Genomic DNA, 17,993 nt, shown 5'->3' with positions numbered 1-17,993 from the left:
ACAAAGTTTGAGAGCAGGATATAAAATTTTCCGACAACAAAATCCATTGTCGGAAATTCCGATCGTGTGTACACAAATCCGACGGACAAAGTGCTACGCATGCTCAGAATAAATAAAGGGATGAAAGCTATTGGCCACTGCCCCGATTATAGTCCTGACGTACGTGTTTTACGTCACCGCGTTTAGAACGATCGGATTTTCCGACAACTTTTTGTGACCGTGTGTATGCAAGACAAGTTTGAGCCAACATCCGTTGGAAAAAATCCTAGGATTTTGTTGTCGGAATGTCCGAACAAAGTCCGACCGTGTGTACGGGGCATTACAGTTGTATGCAAATTTGGAGGTACTGTTTTGTGTGGTTTTGCCACAATGTGCTTTTGGAATGTCACTCAATTTCAAAAGATTCTAGAACTAATTCAGAAAAGTGAGTTTAAGTTTATCCAAACCCAAGAAGAAACATTTACTATATTGTAGCTGATCAGTCTTTAGATATGTTGGCTGCATTTGTTTTTTTTTTTATAAACTTTTCTCTCTTTGGATTTTCCTAATGATACTGCCAGTAATACACTTTCTGTATTAGCGGGACAACACCTGCTCTCTGTAATGTATCTGTGGAGGAGCAGCATTGTCACCCTAGGACTTTCTATTTTTTTGCATACACCCATATGGTGTACTCATGTTTAAGGTAGCACCACCATATACACGAGTACAGCAGCGCACAGCCGTTCACATCAATGGCTGGCTATATGCTGCACCTGGGCTGCTTGGGTGAAGGAATTATGCCAGCAATTACAATGAACAGGCTCAGCAGCACATGTGCAAGAGCCCTTGTAATGACATTGCACAGTTTTACATTTAATGAAATGTAACAAAATTACATTTTATTCATCCTTATTCACATTACATTGCAATGCGCTGCAACATGCTGTGCTAAAACAAAACACAGAATGTCCTATTTTTGCGGCATACACCACTGTAGCACAGCGTTGTGAACATAACAGGACATAAGGCTATTGTCCTTGCTATGATTTGAGACTGTGGGCAAGTCTACCTAGCACTGCCCAACACGCATGGTGTGAATGGGCCCTAAAACCTAATTTCTAAGGGCAACAACCCCTGTATATGCTAAACAAATATACAGTACACAAAGCAGTGAATGAGATTGAAAGACTCAGGTAGCAAAGGGACCTGCCACTGCCTCTTGTAAGATTAGCTCAAGGGTCGAAGGTGGCACACAAGAGGTTAATATATTCCTTCGGAGGGCTGGACATTTTTTTGTCAGCAATGAGTGCTTATGGTAGTTGGAAAGACAAAAGTATAACTTACTAGGTTGTCCTAAACTACCTGAATGCAGTATTGGAAGGACTGGGATTTGGCCATAGGCATAGGTGTGCGCCAGTTGTGCCCGGACACACCCTATTCACCCCGTGTGATGCAGATTTCCTGTTTAGACCCCTGATCTCTCGCCAAAGCCCCCTAATGGAGCTCCTACAAAAATTGTAAAAGAATAAGAAAAAAAAATTGTGTAAAAAAATAATAAAACAATAAATAAAAATAAAAACTACTGACACCGTCAATTGCCCTACTGACACCAATCTCTGTCCTGCTGACATTGTCAGTATATATACACATGCATATGTGTTTGAGCTTTTGAGGTGCAGGCCCTAATTCAATAGGCTGTGCACACCTATGGCCATAGGACTGTCCATCTCATCAGGAGAATTCAGCAAAAACCTACTAAGCATTCAGAAACTCAAAAACAATTGTAACATACTAGATAGTAGAATGTTCCTGAAAAGTGACAGAAATAAGGGTAATCAGCGTGTTATGTATTCAAAAAGGTTATCAATGACAATGCACACTGCCATGTGGTCTTATTCACTGCGTTCTGAAAGGATCCCATTCCGTTGTCCTGAATACAACAATCCACAAATGCAGCATGTTAGACACCTACATTTTGAAAGCATTAATTCCTGCATTACTATTATTATTGTATTTTTTTTTAAACAAGACTAATGTAAACAGTGTGGTTGAAGCTTGAGCCAAGGGACAATTACAGATCGTTAAAAAAAAACAAACAAAAAAAAAACAACACAATTATCAGAAAAGAATACAAGTACCAAAAACCAATCACAAAATATTTTACTATCAATTGCACAGGATTCCGGGAGTGTGTCCTGGATGGCCGGTATATTTGCCCATTATTTGAGTTATAATCCCCTTTAAAAGGGGATGGTTTGAAGACATTGTTGAGTATTCAGAGGTTCTCACCCATCCAAAACTGCTAATTTAAAGCTGAACTTCAGAATAAGCAAATATTATCTAAATACTGAAGACATGTATTTTCTTGTTGAGCTTTGTGTATCCATTTAAGATCTGTGCAGCAATCCAGGTGTGAAAGTTTTCTCCTGTGCAGGAGCTTTCTGTAATAAAAACCAGTCACTGGTCTTGTATTCACCCACCCACTCTTTGTTTTCTGTGGGAAGCCAATAGTACTCCCAAAATATTTGCCAGTACTTTAAGAATTCCTTGCAATGATTTTGGGCCTGTCAAATCCTGGAAATGGCTGGTGCGGTGTCTTCTTACCAGCTACCCCTTCTTACAAAAAGCTATAACATTTAAACGTGACATTGCCTGACCACTGCTGACCTGGACTATTCTCTTATTCTCTGCCTGCCTGAACTAATTTGATTGCCACCTGCTTCCACCTTTGCCTGGACCTGACGATTTTCCTGTCAATCCCCCTAGAGTATGGTCTCAAACCCTGGAGACTTCCCGTCCTCATTCGCCCCTTTGGTGGGGTGATCCTGAGAGCCGCAACCTGATACCAACCTACATCAGAGAGCTCTGGGGCCATTTAGTCTTCTGTCCCTTCGCCACCATCAGGAGCTCTGGTGAAGATCAGCTAGTACTTAGATTCTGTATCTAGGGCGAGCTTGCTTCACCTGACACAGGATGTTCCTATAAAATTGCTATTGAAGATATATAAATGAACATTTCTGAGCCTGGAATTCAACTTAACTAAACATAGCATTTTTACCCAACTTAAAAAAAAACTGTGAATGTGATGTTAAAAAGACAAGGGAGAAGCGTCATATCTTATTAGGGTGGTGTATTCAAGCATTATCATCCAAAAAAAATTGGAAGTAAAGTAGTAAAATTCATAACTATTCATATCTCAGTCTTCAATTAAAGAAAACAATCCTAATGAGTCTATGAGCTATTGCAGATTGCCTACTAAAATGTGGCAGTAAAGGTGAAATGCTATAAACTCTCTTGTAAAGAATTCAGGAATGATGTGGTTTACCTGCAGCCTCGAGTACACAAAGCTTTGTCTCCGTATCCTGTGAAAGAAGTTAATAGCTTGTTCTCTAGACCATTACGAAGATTTTCTTAAGTGTGAGGAAATAGCAAGGTGTTGGGCAATGTGTTTTTTTATTAGTTGATGTCCGGGTTTCACAGAAGTCATAGTCTTTGTTTAAACAGTCTTTCACGAAGAAGAAATGCTCTTCTGTGTACTAATTACGTAATCATTTCTACAGAAAGATAAACTAGATAAAAATGTGCCAGCTACTCTAGTGATTGACATCCAAAGTGCAGTCCTTTCTGCATGCTTTGAATTTATTAGCATGACATATCACGTACCTTCCTTAAAAGAGCAGTCCGGTTTAACAATCATGAATTCATCTTCATTACCTATCTCCTGCCAGCTAAAATCCTATGCCTGCTGGTGCTGCCTTCTTCTAAGTGGCCCTGAACTTTAACCTGTGGGAAGGCAGCCAATGTGTACCCTGCTTCCATCGCGGCCTCTCTCCTGAGCCCACTGCAGCCCCCCACTGTGCACACATTAACATATGGGACAAAAGGCTGCAGCCCTCCCTACAGTCCCCTATGTGATCTTTTTTGGATACCATTATAACGCAGGTCTGCCAGCTGCCGCAAAACAAGCATCTGATCCAAATTCTGTTTTTATTCACAGAGAGCAAAAGCGGGTTTTAAAGCGGTTGTAAACCACTGGATGTTTGTTTTTTACCCAAGCTAAAGCCATAATGTGCTAGTATGCATCACATACTAGCACATCATGTTGAACTTACCTTAAAACAAAGCCCTCCCGCACCGAGATGTCAGAGCTGGAGGCCGCTTCCATATTCACCCGTCTTGCTTCCAGGTTCCCGGGCGCCGGCTCTGTGACTGGCCGGAGCCATGATGACATCACTCTCATGCATGCGCGCAGGAGCCGCCATTTATGGCACAAGGCTCTGAAGGATCCGCGTGGGTGGCCGTCCTTCAGAGCGCATGCGCCAGTGATGTCATTGGCTGCATGTACAGTAAAGATCTCCTAAACAGTGCACATTTAGCAGATATTTACACTACCTATAGGTAGGCCTTATTATAGGCTTACCTATAGATAGAAATCAGTGATGGAAGTTAACTTCCACCTTAACTAAAGAAAATGTAATCCTTTTAGGCCCACTTCAAAAATAGCAAAATTAGGCGGACTACCAATTTTCAACTGCTATTCTTAAAAGGAACACCCTCTTCTACTACTTGTTCAGTGATTCACAGTTTTATCCAGCAATTTCTGTAATGTAACAGCCCCCCATTCTATAGAAGAAGACAGAGCTGTGACACATGATCCAGGAGGTAGATAGTAAGATAAGTCAATCTGTAGCCAATGGAACATTTTACACTCAGTCAATACCACATGAAAATTACAATCGTAACTCCTTCAGTGCCTCCCTAAAAATAAAAATCACAAGCACAGCCTGTTTATCTTACTGAACAAGGGACGCAGCAAACACTTTACCTTTCTACCATGGTATAGAATTTTATCATGAAAATCTGAATGCTAAAAAAGAGCTTTGACCATAATGAGCAAAAAAAGAAATCTCTAGAACAAGTCTTACTGAATAAAGCAAAGTTCCATCTGTTTTTTTTTCTTGCAACGACCCCCATGATGTTTGTACCTAATGCTATACCAAACGGTATTAGTAGTTAATGCAGGTTTTCGAAAAAAAAATAAAAATGTTATACTCACTTTGCTATCCCCTCCAAACGCACTTCCATCTTCAGTTTGGGCATCTGAAGCTTACTGGTATTTCCTTTGGGGATACGGCGCTGCTAGCTACCCAGCATGCACCTCCTGATCTTGCGCATTCGCATAAACAAAGTGTGGCGCACTCATTGTGTTTCCCATTGACTCCTGGGATTCATGAAACCCATATCCCAGGCCCCATAGCGTGGCCAATGACGAACCTCACTGTACACGGGAAGTGGAGCATTCCCCTGTGCAAATAAGGCAAATAAAAAAATAAAACAGTACAATGAGACAAAGTTCAAAATGTGGGTGGAACTACACTTTAAGTCCAATAAATATAGCTGGAGATACACAGGTCCTGCTGCTCCTAGTGGTATAAGAAGATCCGCAACTGTACAAACTATCAGGAAAGAAGATGAAACAACTATTTTGAGAAACAGTGCGCACCTTGTTACAGGAGCTGCTTCTAACAACGAAGGACACTGCATAGAGATAATGTGGAGCAGGTTTCTCTGCTAACACAGAGGGTCCCAAAGCTGCTGAAACATCTGTGATAACACTGATCACAGAGGGTTGGCTGCTGTTGCAGCTTGATCTTAGACTTTGATCAAAGCACTAGTACCCCCACCTTGAGTAGTGCAAATTCACTTCTTGTTTGATTGTTCATAGATGGAGCCCATTCTCCCTTTTATTTCATTAATTTCTGGGTCCCGGAGTACAGACAAGGCCAATATTTCAATAAAAGGAAGCTTACATGAACCTGGCCAATTTGAACAGAAGAGAAACAGATGAAAAATTGCACAAGCAGAAGTTCATCTGCAGTCAGAAATTTGTGACAAATAATGTGTATGCGAGCTGCTGAAATGATATGCAATTCTTGACTTTTCTTGCAAAAGTCAACCCTGGCCCCACTTTTCCCCTCCTCCTAAGCCTCTTTTTTATTGGTCAGTGAAGAAGCCCATCATAACAGGTAGGGGGGATGCCAAACAAGACTTTTACAACTTCATCTGCCTGTATCTCTGGATGTACTGATCAGCCTTGCCTGTGTTTTTGATCCTTGATTCTGTATTTTTGATTGTATGCTCAGCGTGACCCACCCAGCTTTATGACACTTTAAAAGGTGAAATGTTTTATGTGCCATAACAGAAGATGGCAAGCAGAGTCTGTGAAATGTAAATAGGCCTATGCCCTTTTAAAGGGCTAAACAAAGAACACTGTTCTGATGTGACATTGCCAAGACAAACTAGTCAGAGGCAAATAACAATATTCAGCTAAAAGCAAACACTTGGCAGAGAGATCTGAATAAACTCTACCCTTTTCTGAATAATGTTCAATACTTCTATTGAAAAGGTTAACAAGTTATACAGAATCATAACAAACGTCTCTAGCTTCAAAACAGTGGCATACAACCCAGATGAATGTTTGAAAGGAGTTCAGGTGACAGATAGGAAGAGGAGATAAAGTGTGTGTGCAGTGGTTGTGGAATGCCTCCAAGGAGTCAAAGTCAGCCTAATTGTTGTTTGATCAGTTGTATAGATTCATAGAGAAACCATGGATGGTGGATAGTGCTGTTGCCATGAGCACTACACTTTCTCTTAGGAGGCCATCACCACTGATGCTAATATAAAGTTACCAGACCAAAGATCAAAGCTAGATACTACTGCATACTGTTCCTGGGCATATGAAACATTTGGACTTGGAAACTCTGTTCACCAGTCAAAACAAAACAAAACAAAAAAAAACCTAAAACCAAATATAAAATATTGCACATTAAAGTTATAAAGTTTTTCTCTCCATCCAGAAGATGGCACTCTAGGTTCTTGGCAAATTAGTAGCGTACTCTTCAGCTGTACAGAGAGAAGCCCCTTGAATACAAAACGGTCTTTACAGTGACTCTTCCGTTCTCATGGATGTGTGGGGTGCTGCTTGACAATGTCAAAGATCCAAGTTTGTGGACTGTGCTCTAAATTGGGAGGTTCAGATGGTCATTCTGTAAAAAGATCTGATTTCGTTCCTAGGTGGCTAAACTGGTGAAAGCAATCTGGTCAATAGCTCTTCAGCAAAGTGGTGTCAGTAAGTGGTGTGTAAAGGAGCATTTTAATCAATGAGGTATACAATCTGACAGTTACGATCCAATCTGTTATTAGAAAGAAAATGGACTGATATCATAGAAATGTCGACACACACTGTTACAGCTCATGCTGATCAGTGCATACTTTAAGTGGAACTTCAGTCCCGCACTGTACCGACACTGCAGGCCCCCCCCCCCCCCTGGTGTCGCTAGTATAGAGCATGCAGAGATGCAGAGGACCTAAAGGTTCTGGCAGAGCCTTTCCACACATCTGTGAATGCGCAAAAGATGGTAAATTTAATCCCTGCCTAAGCAACAAATGAGAAGGATAAGTAGGCGGGGAAACATGACCTATAGTTTAAAATGAAGGTCAGCTTTAAGCTCTAAAAAAGGGGGATTTTGTAGCCTCAGAAATGTCATGGATATATTTGCTACAGTTTTATCAATAAGGATTGTATCACAACACGTCGAGTTTTATGAGGTGAAGTTATAAAACTGGAGCACAACCACCAATCCTATCTTCAGCATGTACAGTGGGGATGGAAAGTATTCAGACCTTCAGACCGCCTTAAATTTTTCACTCTTTGTTATATTGCAGCCATTTGCTAAAATCATTTAAGTTCATTTCATTAAATGTACACACAGCACCCCATATTGACAGAAAAACACAGAATTGTTGACATATTTGCAGATTTATTAAAAAGAAAAACTGAAATATCACATGGTCCTAAGTATTCAGACCCTTTGCTGTGACACTCATATTTAACTCAGGTGCTGTCCATTTCTTCTGATCATCCTTGAGATGGTTCTACACCTTCATTTGAGTCCAGCTGTGTTTGATTATACTGATTGGACTTGATTAGGAAAGCCACACACCTGTCTATATAAGACCTTACAGCTCACAGTGCATGTCAGAGCAAATGAGAATCATGAGGTCAAAGGAACTGCCTGAAGAGCTCAGAGACAGAATTGTGGCAAGGCACAGATCTGGCCAAGGTTACAAAAAAATTCTGCTGCACTTAAGGTTCCTAAGAGAACAGTGGCTTCCATAATCCTTAAATGTAAGACGTTTGGGACGACCAGAACCCTTCCTAAAGCTGGCCATCCGGCCAAAATGAGCTATCGGGGGAGAAGAGCCTTGGTGAGAGAGGTAAAGAAGAACCCAAAGATACTGCGGCTGAGCTCCAGAGATGCAGTCAGGAGATGGGAGAAAGTTGTAGAAAGTCAACCATCACTGCAGCCTTCTACCAGTCGGGGCTTTATGGCAGAGTGGCCCGACGGAAGCCTCTCAGTGCAAGACACATGAAAGCCCGCATGAAGTTTTCTAAAAACCTGAAGGACTCCAAGATGGTGAGAAATAAGATTCTTTGGTCTGATGAGACCAAGATAGAACTTTTTGGCCTTAATTCTAAGCGGTATGTGTGGAGAAAACCAGGCACTGCTCATCACCTGTCCAATACAGTCCCAACAGTGAAGCATGGTGGTGGCAGCATCATGCTGTGGCGGTGTTTTTCAGCTGCAGATACAGGACGACCGGTTGCAATCGAGGGAAAGATGAATGCAGCCAAGTACAGGGATATCCTGGACGAAAACCTTTTCCAGAGTGCTCAGGACCTCAGACTGGGCCGAAGGTTTACCTTCCAACAAGACAATGACCCTAAGCACACAGCTAAAATAACAAAGGAGTGGCTTCACAACAACTCGGTGACTGTTCTTGAATGGGCCAGCCAGAGCCCTGACTTAAACCCAATTGAGCATCTCTGGAGAGACCTAAAAATGGCTGTCCGCCAACGTTTACCCTCCAACCTGACAGAACTGGAGAGGATCTGCAAGGAGGAATGGCAGAGGATCCCCAAATCCAGGCGTGAAAAACTTGTTGCATCTTTCTCAAAAAGACTCATGGCTGTATTAGATCAAAAGGGTGTTTCTACTAAATACTGAGCAAAGGGTCTGAATACTTAGGACCATGTGATATTTCAGTTTTTCTTTTTTAATAAATCTGCAAAAATGTCAACAATTCTGTGTTTTTCTGTCAATATGGGGTGCTGTGTGTACATTAATGAGGAAAAAAAATGTACTTAACCACTTCCCAACCGGCGCATGCCGATGTATGTCGGCAGAATGGCACGGCTGGGCAAATGGGCGTACCTGTAAGTCCCATTTGAATTTCCCACCGTGCCATTGCGTGCGCACCGGCCGGGTTGCGTGTCCCGCAGACTTGATCGCCGCGGGGATACCCACGATCGTCTCACGGAGAGGACGAACGGGGAGATGCTGATGTAAACAAGCATCTTCCCGTTCTGCCTAGTGACAGTGTCACTGATCACTGCTCCCTGTCATCGGGAGCAGAGATCAGTGACGTGTCACAGCTAGCCCATCCCCCTAGAGTTAGAACACATCCCTAGTACTGACTTAACCCCTCCCCGCCCCCTAGTGGTTAACCCCTTCACTGCCAGTGTCATTTACACAGGAATCAGTGCATTTTTATAGCACTGATTGCTGTATAAATGACAATGGTCCTAAAAATGTGTCAAAAATGTCTGATGTGTCCGCCATAATGTCGCGGTCACAATAAAAATCACCGATCGCCGCCATTACTAGTAAAAAAAAAAATTATTAATAAAAATGCCATAAAACTATCCCCTATTTTGTAAACGCTATAACTTTTGTGCAAACCAATCAATAATTGCTTATTGCAATTTTTTTTTCACCAAAAATATGTAGAAGAATATGTATCGGCCTAAACTGAGGAAAAAAAATGTTTTTTCAATTATTTTTTGAGGATATTTATTATAGCAAAAAGTAAAAAATAATGCGTTTTTTAAAAAATTGTCGCTATTTTTTGTTTATAGCGCAAAAAACAAACAAACGCAGAGGTGATCAAATACCACCAAAAGAAAGCTCTATTTGTGGGAAAAAAAGAACGTCAATTTTGTTTGGGAGCCACGGCGCACGACCGTGCAATTGTCAGTTAAAGTGTCGCAGTGCCGAATTGCAAAAAGTGCTCTGGTCAGGAATGGGGTAAATTCTTCCAGGGCTGAAGTGGTTAAATGATTTTAGCAAATGGCTGCAATATAACAAAGAGTGAAAAATTTAAGGGGGTATGAATACTTTCCGTCCCCACTGTAAGCTTTGAAAATGAAAGAAGATAGGAGCTGATTATTTGCCTAACTTCTCCAATATTTGTTAAAGATTGTATACAGATACTGTATATTTTTTAATATACAGTAGTAAGAAAGTATGTAAACCCCTTAGAAATAACAGTTTTTTTCTGTCATAATATGTGATCTGATCCTCATCCAAGTCACAGTAGACAAACACAATGTTCTTAAGCTGAGTACACACAAACCATTCAAATTTCTCGTGTCTTGTATTGAACTGAGTATTGAACACACCTATTTAACATTCACAGTGCTGAAAGAAAAAAAGGTATGTGAACCCGTTCAGTCAATAGCTGGTCAGGCCTCCTTTGGCAGCAATGACCTCAAGCAAGTACTTTTGGTAGCTCTAGATCAGACCTGGACAACATTCAGAATAATTTTCAACCATTCCTCTTTACAAAACTGCTTCAGCTCAGAGATATTTGTAGGATGTCTGGGGTGAACGGCTCTCCTGAGGACATTCCACAGCATCTCTATGGGGTTAAGGTCTGATCTCTGACTAGGCCACTCTAAAAGGCGCATTTTCTTTTTCGGAAGCCAGTCTGTGGTGGATTTACTTTGATGCTAAGGGTCAATGTCCTGCTGCATCACCCAACTTCTACTAAGCTTCAGCTGGCAGACAGCCACCCTCACATTTTAGTAAACTCTGGAATTTATTTTCCCCACAATGATGACAAGTGGTCCAGGCAGTGCTGGGACAAGGTCATTCGGTGCCCAGGGCGAAGATGGCAAACTGCACCCTCCCCGGGGGTAAGAAAAAAAGCGACCATTCCCTCTGTATAGAGTCCTGCATTGATTATCAGCACAGGGCTCGGGGCAACATGTCACTTACCACGGTCACCTACTGCCAGATGCAGCATGTCACTTGCCACCGTCAGATGCAGCATGTCACTTGCCACTGTCACATGCTGCCAGATGCCACGTGTCACTTGCCACCGTCACCTGCTGCTAAATGCCAAGTGTCATTCGCCACCTGCTGCCAGATGCAACATGTCACTTACCATCGTCACCTGCTGCCAGATGCAGCGTGTCACTTGCCATCGTCACCTGCTGCCAGATGCCACGTGTCACTTACCACTGTCACCTCCTGCCATATGCCACATGTCACTTACCACTGTCACCTCCTGCCAGATGCCACGTGTCACTTACCACTGTCACCTCCTGCCAGATGTCAACACCATCACCTCCTTCCAGATGTCACGTGTTACCACTGTCACCTCCTGCCAGATGCCACGTGTCACTTACCACCATCATCTCCTGCCAGATGCCACGTGTCACTTACCACCGTCACCTCCTGCCAGATGCCATGTGTCACTTACCACTGTCACCTCCTGCCAAATGCCATGTGTCACCACCATCATCTCCTGCCAGATGCCACGTGTCACTTACCATCACCGTCACCTCCTGCCAGATGCCACGTGTCACTTACCATTGTCACCTCCTGCTAGATGCAACATGTCACTTGCCATCCATAGCCTGGCTCTTTCTCTCTCCCCTTCAGTTCGGCATGCTGGTGGCTGCAGTTTCCCTCTTAGGAATGCACTGGGCCAGTCCTCAGCACTACATATCCCATGATCGTCCTTTGTGCTCCTTTTTCGATTTTTTTTTTTCTTCTGCCAAAAAGGAAGGAGAGGGCGGCGCTCCAGAGTACAGCAGCAGGAGAAGTGGGGGAAAGAAGATATTGCGGCTGCTCTCTCTACACAGAGACACAGCAGCTCTCCCCACTGCTGAGTGCTGACCGAAAGAGGGAGGGGGAATGGGCTGGAAACCGAGCCCACTGCCGACAGCAGCGGCTGGAGGGGGGCAGTACAGTTTCTCCTTCTCACACCCGCTCGCCGCTCCTATCATTTGCCGACAAGAAGAGTTTCCATGGCAACTGGCTTTGGGGCCCCTCCCCCCTTGCCCGTGGCACCTGCCTGGGATCAGACGTGATTAAAGCTATTAGCGGCACCGGTGGCTAGTGTGAACAGTCACAACACACACAGTTGTGAAGCACACTGCCACACTTCACCTGGGATCCCCTCTCTCCAGCATATTGTACCGCCCAGGGCATCTACCCCCTTCACCCCTGCCTTGTACCAGCCCTGAGGCAGTGAAGCAAGCCCAAATCATGATGTTCCCTCCACCATACTTCACTATTGGGATAAGGTTTTGATGATGGTAAGCGTGTTTTTGTGCAATACTTAGTGCTGAGTATTCTTCCTGAAGAATTCAACTTTTGAATTCTACAAAGTCAACAAGTCGAGCCAACAAAGCATTTTCCCAGTAGTGGTGCGTTTTGTCAATGTGCTCTGTGGAAAACTTCAGGCAAGCAGCAATGTTTGTTATGGAGAGCAGTTGCTGTTCTGCCATGGGCACGCTGCCTGTTCAAAGGCTTATGCATGGTAGACTCATGAACAGGGATATATGCATGCTCCAGTGATGTCTTCAAGCCTTTAGCTGTTACTTGTGGGTTCTTCTTTAGCCCATTGAGGATTCTGCATTGTGCCTTGGGACTCATCTTGGCTGGGTGACCACTTCTAGGAAATGTAGCCACAGTAATAAACTGTCTCCATTTATAGACAATTTGTTGACTGATGGATGTCTAAACACTTGCGATTGCTTTGTTTCCCTTTCCAACCTTATGCAGATCAAACTACTATTTAACATATGTCTTCAGAAAGCAATTTTTTTGGAAGGCATGGTTTATATTAGCTGATGCTGCTTATAAACAGCAATCTTAACATGTTCGTGTATTTTATCAATCAAAGTAGCTCTATACCACACCTCCAAACTCATTTAGACTCCAGGTGTGCAAACTACTTTAGCTTTTGTTGAAGTAGTTAGTCTGTGGGTTCCCTTACTATATTTAAGCAAAATAAATAAACGCACATTTTTTTTGCAGGTAAAAAAAATGTGCATTTACATTTTTTTTGGAGTCTGGAAAGCATTTCACCAGTGATCAGCAAATCGCTGGTGCAATGCAGGTCTTCTGCAGACTGTCAGTGTGAGCTGTCTGCTCGTACATCGTATGGGCAGGCAATTTCACACTGACAGGAAGAATCAATGAACTACCACAGCGCTCAACAGCGCTGTGGTAGTTCACTGGGAACTACAATCCGACAACCACAAAGGATGTCGGTACTTGTAGTTCATTCATACACAGAGCTCTGTCAATAAAGGACGTGGCTGTATGGGCCACGCGCTTTTCAAAAAGGGACAGCTGGTATGGTGAACTTCTCCCTGTACTGCTGTCACACAGAGGGCTCAGATCACCGAGCCATTGCAGGAGCATGTTGCATGTTCCATCCTAAAAAAACAGGTGGAACATGTAACATGTTCTCAAAGCTAAACATATCCTTTAATGGGTGCATTTAATAAAGACACGAAAATGTTTAATTTACTTCAAAACCTGGGCCAATTCTGACAATCATGTAAAAATCTGCATATTTTTTTTGCTAGAAAATTAGAACCCCTAACATTATATATATATATATATTAAGCAGAGACCCAGGGGAATAAAATAGTTGTTGTTCAAATTTTTTATTTCACATGATATTTGCGCAGTGGTTTATCAAATGCAAATTGTCAAGAAAAAATACACTTTAATTACTTACAGACCACCCAATGCACATATACAGCAACGAAGCGGCCACCCTGAGCTCATGTACATGTGTATGTGATCCGCAGTTGGAGGCTCGACTGTTGGTCAGCACGTCCCAGCCAATAATTTATGGCCAGGACCTGCTGATCGGCTTAATCACAGTACAGAGTCCTGTGTTTACTAACAACTTAGGGCTCTGTACACAGTGCAGAGATGTGGTTCATTTTTAAAAATCAGCCCATATTGCACGTTACACTTATTAGGCACACAGTTAACCCTTTCATTGCCCCTAATTGTTAACCCCTTCCCAGTCAGTGTCATTAGTACAGAGACCGTGTATAGTATTAGAGTATCACTGTATTAGTGTCACTAATGATGTCAGTGTCAGTTATCCAATGTCAGGCTGCATTCACACATGAGCGTGGCCTGCGATTTCCAATGGCTGCAAATAGCAGGACACATTTGTGATGCCATTACTTTTAATGGCACCAAATCGCTGTCACCCAAAGGAAGCTTGTGTCCCTTTTTGAGCAACAAGCGGCGTGTGTTGGGTTCGCAGCACAATTTACCGAGTGCCAAAATCGCGACGCAATTGGGGTGCAATTAGAAGTAATGACATTGCAAACACATCCTGCATTTTGCAGCCATTTGGAATCACACGGCGGAATCGTGTTAATTTCACCTGCTATCATGTGTGAATGCAGCCTTAGTGTCAGATTGATCGTCGCACTATCACAGTCCCATTATGATCACTAATTATTAGTATTTAAAATAAATAAATAGAATTTCCATTATACTGTATATATAATAGTTTGTAGACGCTATAACTTTAATAAAAACCAATAAATATACACTTTATTGGAATTTTTTACCAAAGAAATGTAGCAGAATTTTTTTTATTGGATATGTTTTATAGCAGAAAGTAAAAAATATTGTCTTTTTTCAACAACCGGGCCTATTTTTCAAACTTGTTGTTTAGAAGTTAAAATATTTTTTTTTTGCTACAAAATTACTTAGAAAGTTCTAACACCCTAGAGAATAAAATGGCGGTCATTGCAATACTTTTTGTCGCACCGTATTTGCGCAGCGGTCTTATAAGTGCACTTTTTTTTGGAAAAAATTAACTTTTTTGAATTAAAAAATAAGACAACAGTAAAGTTAGCCCATTTTTTTTTATATTGTGAAAGATAATGTTACACCGAGTAAATTGATACCCAACATGTCACGCTTCAAAGTTGCGCCTGCTCGTGGAATGGCGACAAACTTTTACCCTTAAAAATCTCTATATACGAAGTTTAAAAAAATTCTACAGGTTGCATGTTTTGAGTTACAGAGGAGTTCTAGGGCTAGAATTACTGCTCTCGCTCTAATGCCCCGTACACACGGTCGGATTTTCCGACGGAAAATGTGTGATAGGACCTTGTTGTCGGAAATTCCGACCGTGTGTAGGCTCCATCACACATTTTCCATCGGATTTTCCGACCCACAAAGTTTGAGAGCAGGATATAAAATTTTCCGACAACAAAATCCATTGTTGGAAATTCCGATCGTGTGTACACAAATCCGACGGACAAAGTGCCACGCATGCTCAGAATAAATAAAGGGATAAAAGCTATTGGCCACTGCCCCGTTTATAGTCCCGACGTACGTGTTTTACGTCACCGCATTTAGAACGATCGGATTTTCCGACAACTTTGTGTGACCGTGTGTATGCAAGACAAGTTTGAGCCAACATCCGTCGGAAAAAATCCTAGGATTTTGATGTCGGAATGTCCGAACAAAGTCCGACCGTGTGTACGGGGCATTACAATTGCGGCGATACCTCACATGTGTGGTTTGAACACCATTTTCATATGAGGGCGCTACTCACGTATGCGTTCGCTTCTGCATGTGAGCTCCGCGGGACGGGGCGCGTTTAAAATGCATTTATATTTTTTTAATTCATTTTACCTTTTATTTTTAATTTTTACACTGTTGACACAAAAAATTGTGTCACTTTTATTCCTATTACAAGGAATGTAAACATCCCTTGTAATAGGAAAAAAAAACATGACAGGACCTCTTAAATATGAGATCTGGGGTCAAAAAGACCTCAGATCTTATATTTACACTAAAATGCAATAAAAATGTTGCTTTAAGAGCATTGGGCGGAAGTGACGTTTTGATGTTGCTTCCGCTCTGCAATGGTTTGGAGACGGGTGGGGGCCATCTTCCCCTCACTCATCTCCATACCCAACTGGGAGAAGGACGCGATCGCCTCTGCCGGCGGCTCCGGTAAGCGGCGGAGGGCACTGGAGAGCCCCTCTCCCGCTGCCGATAAAAGTGATCTTGCGGCGAATCAGCCGTAGAGACCACTTTTATCTGAAAGCGGACGGCCCGCTGAAGAAGAGGATACCGGGGTTATGGTAGCTACCCCACTGAGTAGCTGTATCTCTGCTCGGTTCACTTTTACATTGTAAGGAATCATTTGCTGCAAAAAAGAAAAAAACGATACCAGGATCACGATTTTAGCTGCAACCATAATCCTGGTGCAACCACCTCAATATGAGGCTATATGTGTACATATTGTGGTGGTTAAGCACAGTGGGGTTGATTTACTAAAGGCAAATATAACGTGCACTGCAAGTGAACTTGCTCCAGAGTTTAGTGAATGAGGTAAAGATTCAATTTGCAAACAATTTATACAAAAATGTTGCGCCAACTCTTGAAAAAATCTGTGTAGTGAAGCAGCCAACACAACAATCTGACTATTGTGAATGTATGAAGTGTAATCAAGTGTGGCGCTAGTAAAGAAAATAATAATAATCAAACAATAGTGATATCTAAAGGGAGGGTACAAGGCCCTGGAATGTGTACCAATTAGACCTGTGACAGTCTCATAGAGCGTGTAGAGAGATATCTCTTCAAAAAACACCACAAAACAAACAATAAAAATATAGAAACAAGTGCATACAGTAAGAACAAAATAACTATATCCAATATATCTGTTGTGAAAGAAATAACCCACTTTGAGAATATCTCAAAGTTAGATCACAATGGATATACAGTGAAAAACATCAATGTGATGTGCATAAACCCAAAATGAAGTGTCCATCCAGACAATACCCTGGCATGAGGCCATAGATAAACTTAGGTAGTGAATATGTGTAAATATTTAATGTCCGTCACTGTGCAGTGGGGTAATCACAAAGTCGCAGTGACACCCTAGGTGCCTACAGTCCTCATATATGGTGAATGGAGACTATTGAAAGTGTCTCTGCATGTAGATGGATTCTTCTCTTGACATGGTGGTATTATGCCAGAATAATAAGCATAAAATGCCCTTACCAGAAAAGGTGGACTCACAGGAACTTGGCGGTGAGTCAAAAGAGCTTGTACCGTCAAACGGTGTAATGCAGCGAACCGTAGGATTATCCAGATCTGGATCCCATCGACGGACCTGGTTTTGGAAGAGCGAATGATGTCACCGAATGGTGTGTCCCTGGAGGGGTTGAACCGGGCCCGGGTGTCTTTTATGATCAGCCTCGATCATCAATCAAAAAAGGCACCTCCTCAGCGACCGTCCATATGGTTAGGCAAATAAGAAAGAAAAAACTTCCACATAGTGTGAATCCTTTTAAAAACATTGTAGCGTTTATTGGCATCAAAATTATAAAGGGTATTTCCAATAAGTATGAAAATATAAAAAATCTGGGCAGTAAAAACTCGGCTCAAAATACAAAAAAGTACAAAAGAGTAGCGCAGTAGGTGATGGTGGGGGTAAAAACACAAGAACCCGACACGTTTCTTCCTCTAAGACTTCTGCTGGGGTATCGAGAGGACGAAACGCGTCGGGTTGTGTTTTTACCCTCACCATCACCTACTGCACTACTCTTTTGTACTTTTTTGTATTTTGAGCCGAGTTTTTACTGCCCAATTTTTTATATTTTCATACTTATTGGAAATACCCTTTATAATTTTGATGCCAATAAACGCTACAACATTTTAAAAAGGATTCACACTATGTGGAAGTTTTTTCTTTCTTATTTGCCTAACCATATGGACGGTCGCTGAGGAGGTGCCTTTTTTGATTGATGATCGAGGCTGATCATAGAAGACACCCGGGCCCGGTTTAACCCCTCCAGGGACACACCATTCGTT

At 42.2% G+C, this 17,993-nt stretch overlaps 1 protein-coding gene across 8 annotated transcripts in view; it reads right to left on the bottom strand.

Moving 5' to 3' along the window:
- The window catches only part of LOC141111196 (CMP-N-acetylneuraminate-beta-galactosamide-alpha-2,3-sialyltransferase 4-like), a 355,704-nt gene that overhangs the window by 85,842 nt on the left and 251,869 nt on the right, over positions 1-17,993 (bottom strand). The window contains exon 1 of one of the 8 annotated variants that reach the window (XM_073603279.1): positions 3,308-3,399. The exons of the other annotated variants lie outside the window; for them this stretch is intronic. The gene's annotated coding sequence lies outside the window, so the exon portion shown is untranslated. Of the gene's footprint in view, positions 1-3,307; positions 3,400-17,993 lie in introns of those variants that run through there. 8 annotated transcript variants of the gene reach the window in all.

Source organism: Aquarana catesbeiana, linkage group LG10 (genome assembly GCF_042186555.1).
Source record: "Aquarana catesbeiana isolate 2022-GZ linkage group LG10, ASM4218655v1, whole genome shotgun sequence".
Classification (NCBI taxonomy): domain Eukaryota; kingdom Metazoa; phylum Chordata; class Amphibia; order Anura; family Ranidae; genus Aquarana; species Aquarana catesbeiana.
This window is presented reverse-complemented; position numbering and strand designations above follow the sequence as displayed.